Raw genomic sequence first — 16,014 nt, forward strand, 5'->3', positions numbered from 1 at the left:
CGAACTTTGGTCAACTTTAACTCGACCGAAATGGTTGAAAAATGCAATTGTAAGCTAAAACATTTACTGTCTAGTAATATTCAATCAATTACCTTCATTTTGCAACAAACGGGAAGTCTCTAGCACAATATTTCGATTTATGGTGAATTTTTGAAAAAACTTTTTTTTACGTCATGCATCATTTTGTGATAATATTTTCTCTGTGTTGCTTTGATCGTTTTACAATCTGTTATATACCAAAATCATCGCAATTTAGTGTACAGTACAACAAAAAAAAATAACTCATAAGCTTTAACCGTTTTTCTCAAGCGCAATTTGTATACAATTATATATGAAATTTTTTTTTGCACTGTCATGTATTCCAATACTTATATATGATAATGATATTTTTTTCATTTCTGATGGTTGCATACTAAACTTCAGCCAATGACAAAAAAAGGAGCCATAAATGAACTCTTAATGTTAAAAACTAAGCGTGCTGTGATTGTTTGAAAAAAACTTTTTTTCCACTTCGGCGCTCACTCCCGAATGCCGCCGGCATACGACAGACACTTTTGTAAATAGAGGCCCGGCGTTTAAGGGTTAAATTGGTGTTGGCCTACATAAGCGACCCCATATAGGCCACATTAATTGAAATGAAGCATAGACTTATGCAGCCATGTCAAATGTTAATATCATTGAGAGATTAGGCCTACACATCAATTTCTTATATTTTGAGGCAATGACAGGTCATAGGACCACACATTAAATTCTTATATTTTGAGAACATGACAGGGCATGGGCCTATACGTCAATTTCTTATCGCAAATCATTTACTTCCCGTATCTGTTGGAAATACAGTAACTTTTAATTAATATAGTAGTTTCAACTCCATGATACGTAATGCATAATATAAAGTGGAATATACACGTATAAGCAAGTGCACATGCACAGACATGCGTGGATGGCCATAGTAATTGTAATGCCACTTATACCACAGAGAATAAAAGTAAAACTTATGGGGACGTAGCCAATGACACAGAGATCAATCATAGGACTGTATCAGCCTTACACACAACTATCAAACTGCTCTCAATGAAATATATTGAAAATATATTTACAAAAGGGATAACAAATTATATGACTGTGATGAGTAAATATAAGGCTGCTGTAGCATTTCTATGAAAATGAAGGCTATGGTAGGAAGGCATCATAAGATACATAATGAAATAAGAAAAAATAAATGATAGCTGAAAAATTTATGTATGAGATGATCCAAACCAGTCTGCGAGTAGCCCATGATATTCATTTGCTTTCGGGGGCATTCTTGTAGGCTACCCTGTTGGACAAAAGGGTACATGAGTTAGTAAATTCTCTCTCTCTCTCTCTCTCTCTCTCTCTCTCTCTCTCTCTCTCTCTCTCTCTCTCTCTCTCTCTCTCTCTCTCTGCTGTTAGGATCTGTTGTTAGGAGAATGTTTAGCGTAGACTGTATTCATAAAGATCCCAATTACTTTTAATTAAAACAAATGACTAAATTTCAATTAACAAGAGTAGGCAGAAAATTCTTTAAACCAGTATTTTATGAGTAGGTCTATGTTTATTCTGCAATGTTAGGTTACCATATGAAAAGTTTTCGAAGACACAAAACTACTGTACAAGCACCATAACAACAAAAACAAAAATAAGAATAACCACAATAAAACGATTGAGTATAAGATAGGCCTATAATACAAGCACCATAAGCTGCATAAACCGACAAAATGACATAGGACATCATAGGTCTACGTCCATTTTTATGATCCTGTTATTTCGGAAGAAGGTAATGTCCTTAAGAAAATTCTCAGGAAATTATATCCAATACGACTCGTACAGCCTATTATACTGTAAACATAGGCATATTCTGGTTTTGTAGAGTGCAGTCACTGCTCGTCATCCCTCCGAATGTGTAAACGAGTGCAATGAAATGGATTTTATGACTGTCAAAAAGTTGTAAAATTTCATAAAATCAATATGAAATATCAGTCTGCTTAGCTCTGAGAAAAATTTCCTAAAATCAATATGAAATATCAGTCTGCTTAGCTCTGAGAAAGTGTCTGTGTTTAAGTTTAGAATGGTGAACACGCTTGACAATATCAGACGGTAATTATCATTGTTAGTGATTCAAGTGCACCGATTCGAATCCAGACATTCCCTGTGTCACCTCTGTATTCAGGTGAACCTCATTTACGAAACACAACACGACAGCCTCGCGGAACACTCATTACTTCGTTTATATTTTCCTTTTTTTTACCACCTTTATTGAGATGCGTATTACGATTTTATTTCAGGGGATAAAATAACGTTTCCTTTCGACAATCTGCAGAACGTATTTTAGTTCGGTACAACAACCATTGCAATATTAATGAACATGAAAAGAGCCACAGATTAATCAACTTTCTGAAACTATTGCCAACCAATTAGCTTTAAGGGATGGTCATGATGTAAGCAGTGGGCGGGGCTTAACTGCAAAGAGCGCTGGACTTTGCTATAGTTGCTGATTAGCTTGTAGCTCCACTGTTTTGTGAGGGAGTGTTCTCTTTATGATTGATTTGATTTTAGTTTAAATGTTTCCTGATACTGTATATTATAACCTATTTCACGAATTAATCTTTATATACCTTTGTATATGTACTGTCAATAGTGTATTAAATATGTGTAACGTTCATATGTATTTTTGTTCTCTCTCTCTTTCTCTCTCTCTCTCTTAGGGGTCGGTTACATCTCACGTAGTTGTGAGCCATATATTTTTAAGGGTAATGTTGTAAGATGACTTTGAAATAATATTAAATTGTTTTAGGATGATAGTTGAAGGTATACTTTTGTTGGAACTATTAAAATAGGCAGTTACAAGCATTTTAGTTGCAGCTACATATAAGTGTTTTTAAAGGGAGGTTCCAATATATCGCAGATTTTGGTACTCAGGGTTGGTTGTGGTCCATAACTCTGGCGAATACGGGAGGTCAACTGTACTACCTTAAGAGAAAATAACATCTCAGACCTGAGTGTTGCTGCCCTTTGTTAGTACTGGGAGGGCCAAAAAAGAGGTGTCCAGAACTATTTCTTTCGGGCTCCATGAGACAATCAAGTGGGAGCATGACTCATCCAGTGAGGAGGTTGAATGTACAGTCCAGGCAAGAGCTAATGAGACAGAAAGAGAGACACACACACACACACACACAGAATGGAGTAGTGCAGATTTGAAAAAGCAGACTAACAAGGTATTACTATACTGTACTTCATTTTTTTATATCTGGGAAAAATAGAATTTGCTTTAAGAGAATTTTTATTTTATTCATCTGAACCTCAGGCAGGTGAGATTTGTCTCTCCCTAGTAGCAGACCTTCTAAAATACTGCTAACTAAAGCATCACTAGTATGAGCAGACATTCAGTGATGTTTTTGTTTACTTTTGCCTTTTGTCATTGTAGGCATGTGTTGTGACTAGGCATAAAGACACAATTAAAAATAAGAGTTCTCTTGGAGAAAAATATGTTTAGTGTCATCATGTAAAAATTTTGTTAGAGATGATGAGAAAAGGCCGATTTGAAGGTTGGAAGTATGGAGGTTGAGTTTCCAGTAAGCTGAAATTCCCTTCTTTCTGAAATCTTTTGAAAAGGACTCTTCTTGAAGCGTTTTATATCTGATATGCTATTGATTGCCTGCATAACAATGTCTTCATTTGTAATATTCTTTGATGTATTTACTTTCAGGGTTTCACAGTGCTGGAATTCTATGGAAATCTAAGTGACAGTTTTTCTGGAGCCCTTCTGTCTCATACTGTTGGAAGGTTAGTTATTTTTTCTCAGTATTTAAAGAAATATTTTATAAATCTTAACAAACAGTACTCCCATAAAAAAAAAAAAAGAGCGGTGGAAAGCTGCTATATCTGATACTCAGATGCAATGGCTCCTGGTGTATATTTTGTTGTTCGTATGGGAATGCAAACCATCGCCTTCTGTGTAAGAGTGCTATTCCTCAGCTTGAGCTAGAATCAATCATGGAAACTTACGATACATTCATACCTCAGTTAACTGGTTAATGGATAACTCACGTATGGACTGTTCACACTGGTTTCAGCTTGGGCCCATTCACACCTGATATGTCTTCCGAGATATGTCAGTGATTGTTTAGGCCTATGAGCTTGTTGCTACAGTTGCCACAGGACAGGGACTGTTTTCTTGAGTTTTGTTGTGACTGGGGGGTTGACGTAAAGTATGAGAAATTGGATGTCATTCCCAAGCAGAGGGTAAAGTACTTGGGCGTGCTGGTAGATATGGCAGCAGTAAGAGTGTTCCCTTTGGGTTCATGTATCAGTAAGTTCCGAGAGATCCCTCATGAGCAGTTTCACTTGTGCTGCGCAGCATGGGACTCTAATTTTCTTCCAGTTCCTTTTTCGGAAGAGGTGTGGGAAGATTTAGCGTGGTGGCTAGATGACAGGAACCTTACAGTGGGAGTGCCACTCAGCACTTCCCCTCTGGAGATGTTTTAGTCTCAGCTGTATGGGACCAGAATGAACGTAATGTTGTAAGATGACTTTGAAATGATATTAAAGTGTTTTAGGATGATAGTTTAAGGTATATTTTTGTTGGAACTATTAAAAATTTTAAGGTATGCTGTACTCTCTCTCTCTCTCTCTCTCTCTCTCTCTCTCTCTCTCTCTCTCTCTCTCTCTCTCTCTCTCTCTCTCTCCAGCTAGGAAGGGTTGGAAGTAGTCAATCAAGCAGCAGGGTACAAGCATTCCTTGATGTTGATTGGCTTGAAGTAGGCAGTTACATATAAGCGTTTTTAAAGGGGGGTTCCAATATATCGCAGATTTTGGTATTCATGGTTGGTTGTGGTCCCTAACCCCGGCGAATATGGCTGGTCGACTGTACTACCTAAAGAGAAAATAACATCTCAGACCTGAGTGTTGCTGCCTCTTTGTTAGTACTGGGAGGGCCATGAAAGAGGTGTTCAGAACTATTTCTTTCTGGCTTCATGAGACAATGAAATGGAAGCATGACTCATCCACTGAGGAGGTTGAATGTACAGTCCAAGCAAGAGCTAATGAGACAGAGAGAGACACACACACACACACACACACACACACACACACACACACACACACACACACACAACACAATGGAGTAGTGCAGATTTGAAAAAGCAGACTAACAAGGTATTACTATACTGTACTTCATTTTTTTATATCTGGGAAAAATAGAATTTGCATTAAGAGAATTGTGATTTTATTCATCTGAACCTCAGGCAGGTGAGATTTGTCTCTCCCTAGTAGCAGACCTTCTAAAATACTTCCAATTAAAGCATCACTAGTATGAGCAGACATTCAGTGATGTTTTTGTTTACTTTTGCCTTTTGTCATTGTAGGCATGTGTTGTGACTAGGCATAAAGACATTTCTGAGATCGACCTGTGTCGCCCAGTGAAGTGTCCCATATAGCACACATTTCTGGGTATAAATATTTGCTAGATATACCAGAGAAAAAAGCTATACAGCTAATAGGATGCCAGAGTTACTACCTCTGGAGCGATCATCCTCATAGGATGTCGGTATGTCATCTAGGAGCGAGTGGAAGCCACTACCACAGATGCTTAACCCAAATAGATCTCTCCTCTCCCAAAACCCCTCTACCCAAGGGGTGCCGTTACAGCGGTCCTTCTCTGCTCGCTACTACTACTTCTACCCAGAACCTTTATCCTCTCATAGCACCTTTTCTCGTATACACACGTTTTTCGCTGGTGTGTTTTTTGTGCCCTTTTCCTTAATTTTGGCATTTTGGTTATCACATCATGTCTTCAATCAATCAGGACGCATCCTCTTCTAAGTTGAGTATTCATTTTTGTTGGTTTGGGACTGGGTTGGACAATTTTGTCCCGTTTTATAACTTACACTTTGTTCGGCTCGGAGCCGCCATGTTTGTTTTCGTTCGTGGTTGTAGTCCACAACCTCTTGATGCTCCTATATCTTCTGACGCCTTGGAAGATTTTTCTTATAATGCTCCATATAATAATAATGATAGTTTTAATTTATCGTTCGTTTCTGACGTGCACGACTATTGTTACATTTTAGAATAGTGGGAAGTGAGGCCTAGCCTACCCTTTCCTTTTTGTTCTTTACGCAGGTGCATTAAATTTTTGTAATTATATTATTTCAATTTTATTATTATTATGTATTCCTTATATGCCTTTAGTCTGATATGTATGGTAGTGTCACTCATTAGCCTACCTGACCAGTTTGACACTGTCGAATCTCGGAAGGTAGGCTAAGTTGGCCCCAGTTTTCCTTCCTACCCTGGCTTTCTAGGCCTAGGTAAGATAGGTCTTCTAGGGTGGCCTTCGTTCGAGCTTTTGGCGCCTGCCCGTCCTTCCTGACCAGTTTGATTCGTCAAATCTCGGAAGGCTTGGTTCGGTGCTGGTGCCCCTTTCTCGTTTGTCTCACTGGCGTGACCTAGCCTACCTGTCCAGGTGTTCACTTCGGAAGGTTAGGCTAGGCTATAGATATTATCTATTCCGCCTTCATGTGTTTTCTCTCACTCCTTATATATCAGTCTATTGTCTATTCATGGCTTCTCCCTTTGGGGCATTTTAGAGCAATGCTCATTTGCCCTTTTTGGTTGAGATGACGCTTCGTGGAAGGTGTTTAGGCACCTGACCTGTTGTAGTCGCCATGTTTTCTCTGCCCCCTACTTCTCCACTGTTCCGCCATCCGGACCTGTTCTGGCGGCTATCGTTAGCTCGCTGTTTAGTTCCTGGTAAGGAACAATAGCTTGAGCGTCGGTGTCTTCCCCCTCCCTTTTTTATGGCAGAATTGTTGAGATGCCGGGCTGAATATTATTTTTAGTTTTTACCTTATTCCCCGTGAACTACGTTCCGCTGAAATCAGTCCCGGAACCTCGTTCCAGCGAAACTTGCTTTTTCCACCACTCGGTTGTTGATTTCTGTGAGGTTAATTTAGACGGGACGCTCCGGATTCACTGGAATTGTTCTCCGTTGCGATCAACTTCAGGCCTGGCCTCCCTGTTCTGATTGTATCGGAACATTCCGCCGTAACCTTATTGTTTACCCCAGATCTCAACTCCGGCGTGGAGTGAAAATTATTAATTTAAGTCTTTACTAGTTTAGTCATTCCCCACCGCTGGAAACTGTTCCGGCGTTATCACTTTTGATACTCATGTATCAATTCCTCTTACAGGTGGTTCATTGTCAGGGGCCGGGCTGTAACGCTTATTTACAGCAACCCTGTGGCCATGTAGCATGCAGGTCTCATGCCAGCTGCGCAGTCGAGGTGGAGGATCATCTTGTCTGGCATCCCGATGGTTGTGATGTATGCTACGCCCTTTACCAAGACGTGATTGATGATTCGGTATGTTAACCTTTTGGCATACTCTTATGAATATTTCAAACAGGTCTGAAGTGCATCTCCTTATGACGAAAGAATTTACACGTCAATTTCCTATATTGACATTATATCCTGTTTCAGGTTCCTCGGTCCCGCCAATCCTCATCTCTTGCTACCCTTAAGATCTGGGTCGGGGGCTTCGGTTGCAACGTTGGTCAGGGACGCCCCTATGTGCTAGCAGAGGACATATGTAACATCCTTTACCCCATGGCCAGGTCCTCTGCAGCTGTAGCTCCCGAAGTGGCGGAGCCCCTGATTAACAGGATTAGGATTGAGACCCAAGTCCTGCCGGAAGACCAGCAAGAACTGTGCGAGGAAGTGGCCGAGGAAGTGGCCAACATCAACATTCACATAGAACCAATGGCCATCGATCCGGAGGAGGAAGGTAGGGATGTAAGTGAGGCAGGTAGAAATAAACATTCAATTTCTTTTAGCTCTCCTGTGTCTTCATCTTCCTCCTTCCAAGGCTTCTCTAAAGTCTCCGCCCTTGGGGCCTGTTCGGGATCGGTGATCCCCAAAATGAAGTCCTTGGCGAAGACGAAGACGTTACCTAAATTGTCAAAACCCCCGAAGATCCCGGCCATGCCGAGTTCCGCCAGGTTGTCGTTGGCTCCCAAACCTTCGATTTCCTCTCAGAAGGCTGCTCCCCCTTCTAAGGGTTCGAGACCCAAGGCGGCCAAAGCTAAGAAACCTGAATTTGACCCTGAGGCCTTCGCAGATATCCTGATGAAGAAGATATCTGCCAAGGTAGACTCACAATTTGAGACGATGTCTCGAGATCTCGCTTCGAGTCTGGAGACATCTGGCAGATTTGTACAGTCTCTGGCTCAGAGACTGAAGACCCAAGAGGAGTCGCTTGCCGGATTCGTCAATACCGGTCCGGTACAGCAACGGAGTTACTCTATTCTGGACTCCTCGAAGCTTCCAACATTTGAGGACTGTAATCCTTGGCGTCTTGCCTTCAATGCCCCTTTGCCAATGGTAAATTAACCATTGAAGGTTGTGGCACCCGTCCTGTGGAAGACTACGAGTTCTTTCCGGCGGATCTTGTCTTTCCTTTCCCGGGATACGCCCGTTTATCGGAAGAAGCTCTGGTGAGGGAAGACAAGGTTCCCAGGGAGACGGTGATCTTCCCCAGGGACCAAGCACAGTCCGCATGGGTCAGAATACTGTCTGACTGGGAGTGTGCCAACACTAAGCTAACTCCTCACAAGGGGCAGTATACGATGTTTGTTGTCCATGAGGACATTCCCACCCCTTGTACTTCTAAGATAGCTGAGTTGACTCTGCAGGCCGGGATAGAGGAGAAGCTGATGCCTCAGCTTCGTGAGACGGACTCTACATCTCTACTCTTTCCGGGAGATCTGGATTGCTGGGTTGGGGCTCCTGAAACCTTTACAGTAGGTAGGCTGGATCCGGAGTGCGCTTCGGATCTATTCAGTGAGCAGTTGCCCAGGATTCCAGAGTCCTTGATCAAGGCGGAATACGATGCTAGATGCCGTCTCAGTAGATCCATCAACTCCGTCACCTTGGCGGAGTTGACATCGGCTGTGTATAAGGACGAACCTCTATTCCGGATTCTGACCAAATCACTTCTGGCTTCGTTTCAGAGTGATTTGTATGACTTTGTGGTGGCAAGACGGAACTGCCGGAAGCATGTGCTTGCTGACGCCTCCATCCGGCATAAGCCAAACAGGCTCATTAAATCTTCCATCTGGGGAACTAACCTCTTTCCTGATGACGTAGTCAACACCGTCATCAGTGAGGCTTCCAGGGCCAACCAGAATCTCCGGATTCGTTGGGGACTTCCCTTTAAGAGGAAGTCTTCTGAGTCTTCGGGCCCTCAGCCTAAGGGAAGGAAGAGGACAAGGAGGTACCACCCGTACAAAGCCCCTCAGACCCAGACAGTTGTCCAGGCAGTTCCTGTTGCTCAAGTTGCCCAACCTTCTACCTCCAAAGGGCAACCTCAGTATGTCTTGCTGAATCAACCAGCTCACCACTCTGCTGGCTCGGCTGCTTACGTGGCTTCCCCGGTGTTCAACCCCACCTTTGAAACTCAAGGTTCGTTTCAAGGTTACCGCCAGTCCAGGGGCGTTAGAGGTCGAGGCGGATTTCAGCACAGGGCGGGATCCAGAGCTCAGTCTAGAGGCAGAGGCTCAAGAGGAGGCAGAGACAATAAGCCCTCAAACAAATGAGCCTCCTCAGGTAGGCGGGAGTTTGCACCTTCACAGTGACCATTGGACCTTCAGTCCATGGGCCCACAGTATTGTTTCAAAGGGTCTAGGGTGGAGTTGGATAGAAGGGCCTCCTCCACCAGTCAGATTCTATCAGACCCCAGCACCAGATCTGTTAGAATATGCAAAAGACCTTCTTCTAAAGAAGGCAATAAAGAAAGTCAGACATCTAAAATTTCAAGGACGCTTGTTCAACGTGCCAAAGAAAGACTCAGACAAAAGAAGAGTGATATTGGACCTATCAACTCTAAATTCTTATATCCAATGCGACAAGTTCCGTATGTTGACCGTCTCTCAGGTGCGGACCTTACTTCCCCATGGGGCCGTCACCACCTCTATAGATCTTACAGACGCATATTATCCCTTTAACCCCGAAGCCCTATTTACAAAAACGTCTCCCGTATGCTGGCGGCGTTCGGTGAGTTAGCGCCAAAGCGGAAAAAGTTTTTTCAAAAATCAGAGCACGCTTAGTTTTTAAGATTAAGAGTTCATTTTGGCTCATTTTTTTGTCATTGCCTGAAGTTTAGTATGCAACCATCAGAAATGAAAAAAATATCATTATCATATATAAATATTGGAATATATGACAGCGAAAAAAAACTCGTATATAATTGTATACAAGTCGCTGTAAGCAAAACGGTTAAAGCTAATGAGTTAATTTTTTTAGTTGTATTGTACACTAAATTGCGATGATTTTGGTATATAACAAATTTTAAAACGATCAAAGCAACACAGAGAAAATATTATCACAAAATGATGCATGAATTCTTAACGAGCAGACATAAAAAAATGTTTTTTTCAAAAATTCACCATAAATCGAAATATTGTGCTAGAGACTTCCCGTTTGTTGCAAAATGAAGATAATTGATTGAATATTACTAGACTGTAAGTGTTTTAGCTTACAATTGCAGTTTTCGACCATTTCGGTCGAGTTAAAGTTGACCGAAAGTCGAATTTTTTCAATTTATCTTGATTTATATGGAAATATTTCAAAACTGATAAAAGCTACAACCATGAGTTATTTTTTGTTGTATTGTACATGAAATTGCGCACATTTTCATATATAAAACTTTATGTAACGACTAATATAAAGCGGTGCAAATATTACGACAACGAGATGAAAGAATTTCTGAGATGTTCGGCCGAGTTACTGCGCAGACGTAAGGAAAATGTTTTTTTAAAAAATTCACCATAAATCGAAATATTGTGCTAGAGACTTCCAATTTATTGCAAAATGAAGTTAAACGATTGAATATTACTAGAATGTAAGAGTTTTAGCTTACAATTGCGTTTTGACCATTTCGGTCGAGTTAAAGTTGACCAAGGTTGAAATTTTGGTAGTTATCGTGATTTATGTGAAAATATTTCAAAACTGATAAAAGCTACAACCATGAGCTATTTTCTGTTGTATTCTACATGAAATTGTGCACATTTTCAAATATAAAAGTTTATGTAACGACTAATGTAAAACGATGCAAACATTACGACAACATGACGAAAGAATTTCTGAGATGTTCGGCCGAGTTACCACGCGCAGACGTAAGGAAAAAAAATTTTTTTGTTCAGAAATTCACCATAAATCGAAATATTGTGCTAGAGACTTCCAGTTTGTTGCAAAATGAAGGTACATGATTGAATATTACTAGAATGTAAGAGTTTTATCTTATAATTGCGTTTTTTGACCATTTCGGTCGAGTTAAAGTTGACCGAAGCTTGAAATTTTGGCAGTTATCGTGATTTATATGAAAATATTTCAAAACTGATAAAAGCTACAACCATGAGTTATTTTCTGTTGTATTCTACATGAAATTGCGCATATTTCCATATATAAAACTTTATGTAACGACTAATATAAAACAGTGCAAACATTACGACAACGTGATTTAAAGAATTTCTGGCGGACGTAAGGAAAAAGTTTTTCAAAAATTCACCATAAATCGAAATATTGTGCTGAGACTTCCAATTGGTTGCAAAAAGGTAAATGATAAATGATTGAATTTTTATTAAAATTGCTTTTTTTACCATTGTAAGATTTTTGAAATTTTGGCAGTTATCATGGTTTATAGCCAAACTATAAAAGCTACAACCATGGGTTGTATTTTGCTGTATTGTACATGAAATTGCGCACATTTTCATATATAAAACTTTATGTAACAGCTAATATAGAACAGTGCAAAAATTACGACAAAATGACGAAAGAATTTATGAAATTTTCGGCTGAGTTACATCCGTGCGTAAGAAAAAAAGTTTTTTTAAAAATTCACCATAAATCGAAATATTGTGCTAGAGACTTCCAATTTGTTGCAAAATGAAGGTACATGATTGAATATTACTAGAATGTAAGAGTTTTAGCTTACAATTGCGTTTTTCGACCATTTTGGTCGAGTCAAAGTTGACCGGTTGAAATTTTTGTAGTCGACGTGCTCGTCCACTCGGCACCCAACAGACAATTTTAGTCGACGTATGATACATCCAATAGGCGTTTAAGGGTTATCATGTCCCGATGGCGAGAAACTTGTCTCCCTACCTAGGATTCAGACTAGGCAAACAGGCTTACTCCTTCAGAGTAATGCCTTTCGGGCTCAGCATAGCACCCAGGATCTTCACCAAACTAGGAGAATCTGTGGTACAGGAACTGAGGTCTCAAGGCATCAGGCTCGTGGCTTACCTAGACGATTGGCTAATCTGGGCTCCCAACGACACTGAGTGCCGGAAGGCGACCAGAAAGGTCATCCAGTTTCTAGAGTATCTAGGATTTCACATAAATGTAAAGAAATCTCGTCTGATTCCGGCATCCCAATTTCAATGGCTGGGAATCCAGTGGGATCTAAACACCCACAAACTTTCAGTTCCGCCGGCAAAATGCAAAGAGATAGCCAAATCAACGAGACAGTTTCTCAAGTGCAAACGAGCCTCTCGTCGCACTCAAGAAAGGATCTTAGGTTCTCTTCAGTTTGCATCAGTAACAGATCTACTTCTCAAAGCAAAACTGAAAGACATAAATCGAGTGTGGAGGAGTTGAGCCAATCACAATCTCAGGGACAAAGTCTCCCTCATACCTCCAATCTTAAAGAAAAGACTACGACCTTGGACAACGGCCAAAAGTCTTTCCAAATCAATTCCTCTACAATTCCCTCCACCAGCTCTGATCATTCACACGGATGCATCTCTGACCGGATGGGGAGGTTACTCACAATACAAAAAAGTTCAAGGAACCTGGTCAAATCTTTTTCGTCACTTCCATATCAATATTCTAGAGGCGATGGCGGTTTTCCTGACTCTGAAACGCTTACGACCAGCCAGGAACATACATATCAGATTAGTCCTGGACAGTGCAGTGATAGTTCATTGTCTGAACAGGGGAGGTTCCAAATCAAGTCACATAAACCATGCAATGATAGCAATCTTTTCATTAGCAATGAAAAATCATTGGCACTTGTCCGCCACGCATCTATCGGGAGTAAGAAACATGATTGCAGATTCTCTGTCAAGAACGACTCCGTTGGAATCAGAATGGTCTTTGGACAAGAAATCCTTCAACTGGATTTGCCAACAGATTCCGGGACTTCAGGTGGATCTGTTTGCCACGTAATCAAATCACAAACTACCTTGTTATATAGCTCCGAACCTGGACCCTCGGGCCTATGCCACGGATGCAATGTCAGTAGACTGGAACAAATGGCAGAAGGTTTACCTGTTCCCACCAGTAAATCTTCTGTTGAAAGTTCTACACAAACTCAGATCATTCAAAGGCCGGATAGCTCTAGTAGCCCCCAACTGGCCGAAGAGCAACTGGTTTCCTCTTCTATTAGAGTTGAAACTCAGAGCCAAACAAATTTCTCATCCAAAGTTAACCCAAGTAGTACAAACTCAGACTGTGTCAGCTTCCTCAGGAATGTTGAATGCCCTAACTTTATGGATTTCATGAAGTTCACGGCACAGAAAAATGCTAATATTGATCCTTTGAACACAATGTTTCTAGAATCAGATAAGAGAGAATCTACTCTCCGTCAGTATGATTCAGCAGTAAGAAAACTTGCCAACTTTTTAAAAGAATCAGACGTTCATACAATGACTACGAATCTCACAATCTCATTTTTAAGGCCCTTTTTGATAAAGGCCTAGCTGCTAGTACTATTACTACGACTAAATCCGCCTTAAAGAAAATATTTCAATTGGGATTTAACATTGACTTAACAGATTCATATTTTTCCTCTATTCCTAAAGCTTGTGCTCGTCTTAGACCAACAACCCGTCCTAAAACAGTTTCTTGGTTTTTAAATGACGTACTAAGATTAGCTTCAAACACAAACAATGAATCTTGCTCTTATTTGACTCTTCTTAGGGAGACGCTGTTTTTAATTAGCCTGGGTTCAGGAGCTAGAATCTCTGAACTTTCAGCCCTTTCTAGAGAGTCGAATCATGTGGATTTCCTCCCATCAGGAGAGGTTTTACTTTCTCCAGACCAAACCTTTTTAGCCAAGAACGAAGATCCTCAAAATAGGTGGTCTCCCTGGAAGATCATTCCTCTTCCGGAAGATCCTTCCTTATGTCCGGTAGTTACCTTAAAAGCTTACCTTGAAAGGACTTCTCAAAGATCTTCAGGTCCCCTTTTTGTTAGAGAGAATGGTGGAACCATCTCCTTGAATGGTATTAGACAACAAATTCTTTATTTTATTAAACAAGCCAACCCAGATTCAATTTCCCAGGTCCATGATATCCGTGCTGTAGCCACCTCAGTTAACTACTTTCAACATATGAATTTTGATGAAATTAAGAAATATACAGGCTGGAAATCTCCAAGAGTTTTTAAACGTCACTACCTTAAGTCCTTAGAGGCTCTTAAATTTTCTGCTGTCACTGCAGGGAACATTGTTTCTCCAGAGTCAGCTTAGTATTATGTTATTTAAGTTGTAATTTATAATTTAATTTGCTTGCCTACCGATTGGTATACTTCTCACCTACCTGCCTCGCTTGTATTCCCTGCCTTTCTGCCTTGTTGACTGGGTTTGGGTTGCTTCACAAACCACTCCTGTCTTTGTACATACCATTATTGTCAAATTTTTCACCACTATTTGTTAATTTAGGTGATGGTTATTTAGTTAGATTGTTAAACAATATCTTAAGCTACATTGTTTTGTATACTTTACTTAACATATACAGTTTTAAAAATTTGTTATATTATTTGGATAAGTAAAAAGCATATTCAAAAATAATTTTCCTTAGTAAAATTTTTTTATTTTGACATTTGACTTTTTATATTTAACAAGATTTTATGGCCAATTCTCTGCTACTATTTCACTGGGCGACACAGGTCGATCCCAGAAAAAGGATTTTGACAAAGGAAAAATCTATTTCTGGGTGAAGACCTGTGTTGCCCAGTGAACCCTTCCTTTTTTTTTTCCCACCCTAGGCTGGCCAAAGCTTGGGTGCTATTTCGGGATGAAGGTTCTGGGTAGAAGTAGTAGTAGGGAGCGGAGAAGGACCGCTGTAACGGCACCCCTTGGGTAGAGGGGTTTTGGGAGAGGAGAGATCTATTTGGGTTAAGCATCTGTGGTAGTGGCTTCCACTCGCTCCTAGATGACATACCGACATCCTATGAGGATGATCGCTCCAGAGGTAGTAACTCTGGCATCCTATTAGCTGTATAGCTTTTTTCTCTGGTATATCTAGCAAATATTTATACCTAGAAATGTGTGCTATATGGGACATTTCACTGGGCGACACAGGTCTTCACCCAGAAATAGATTTTTCCTTTGTCAAAATCCCTTAATTAAAAATAAGAGTTCTCTTGGAACAAAATATGTTTAGGGTCATCATGTAAAAATTTTGTTAGAGATGATGAGAAAAGGCCGATTTGAAGGTTGGAAGTATGGAGGTTGAGTTTCCAATAAGCTGAAATTCCCTTCTTTCTGAAATCTTTTGAAAAGGACTCTTCTTGAAGCGTTTTATATCTGATATGCTATTGATTGCCTGCATAACAATGTCTTCATTTGTAATATTCTTTGATGTATTTACTTTCAGGGTTTCACAGTGCTGGAATTCTATGGAAATCTAAGTGACAGTTTTTCTGGAGCCCTTCTGTCTCATACTGTTGGAAGGTTAGTTATTTTTTCTCAGTATTTAGAGAAATATTTTATAAATCTTCCCAAAAAGTACTTAATAAAAAAAAAGAGCAGTGGAAAAATACTGTATCTGATACTCAGATGCAATGGCTCCTGGTGTATATTTTGTTGTTCGTATGGGAATGCAAACCATCGCCTTCTGTGTAAGAGTGCTATTCCTCAGCTTGAGCTAGAATCAATCATGGAAACTTAAGTTACAGTCATACCTCAGTTAACTGATTAATGGACAACTCACGTACG

The 16,014-nt window shown here is 40.3% G+C and overlaps 1 long non-coding RNA gene across 1 annotated transcript; it reads left to right on the forward strand.

Moving 5' to 3' along the window:
• Positions 1 to 2,926: 2,926 nt before the first annotated feature.
• Positions 2,927 to 15,756, forward strand: LOC136843744 (uncharacterized). The gene is made up of 3 exons (XR_010854660.1): positions 2,927 to 3,236; positions 3,648 to 3,804; positions 15,674 to 15,756. It is a non-coding gene; the product is annotated as an uncharacterized lncRNA (long non-coding RNA).
• Positions 15,757 to 16,014: the final 258 nt, after the last annotated feature.

Source organism: Macrobrachium rosenbergii, chromosome 12 (genome assembly GCF_040412425.1).
Source record: "Macrobrachium rosenbergii isolate ZJJX-2024 chromosome 12, ASM4041242v1, whole genome shotgun sequence".
Lineage (NCBI taxonomy): Eukaryota > Metazoa > Arthropoda > Malacostraca > Decapoda > Palaemonidae > Macrobrachium > Macrobrachium rosenbergii.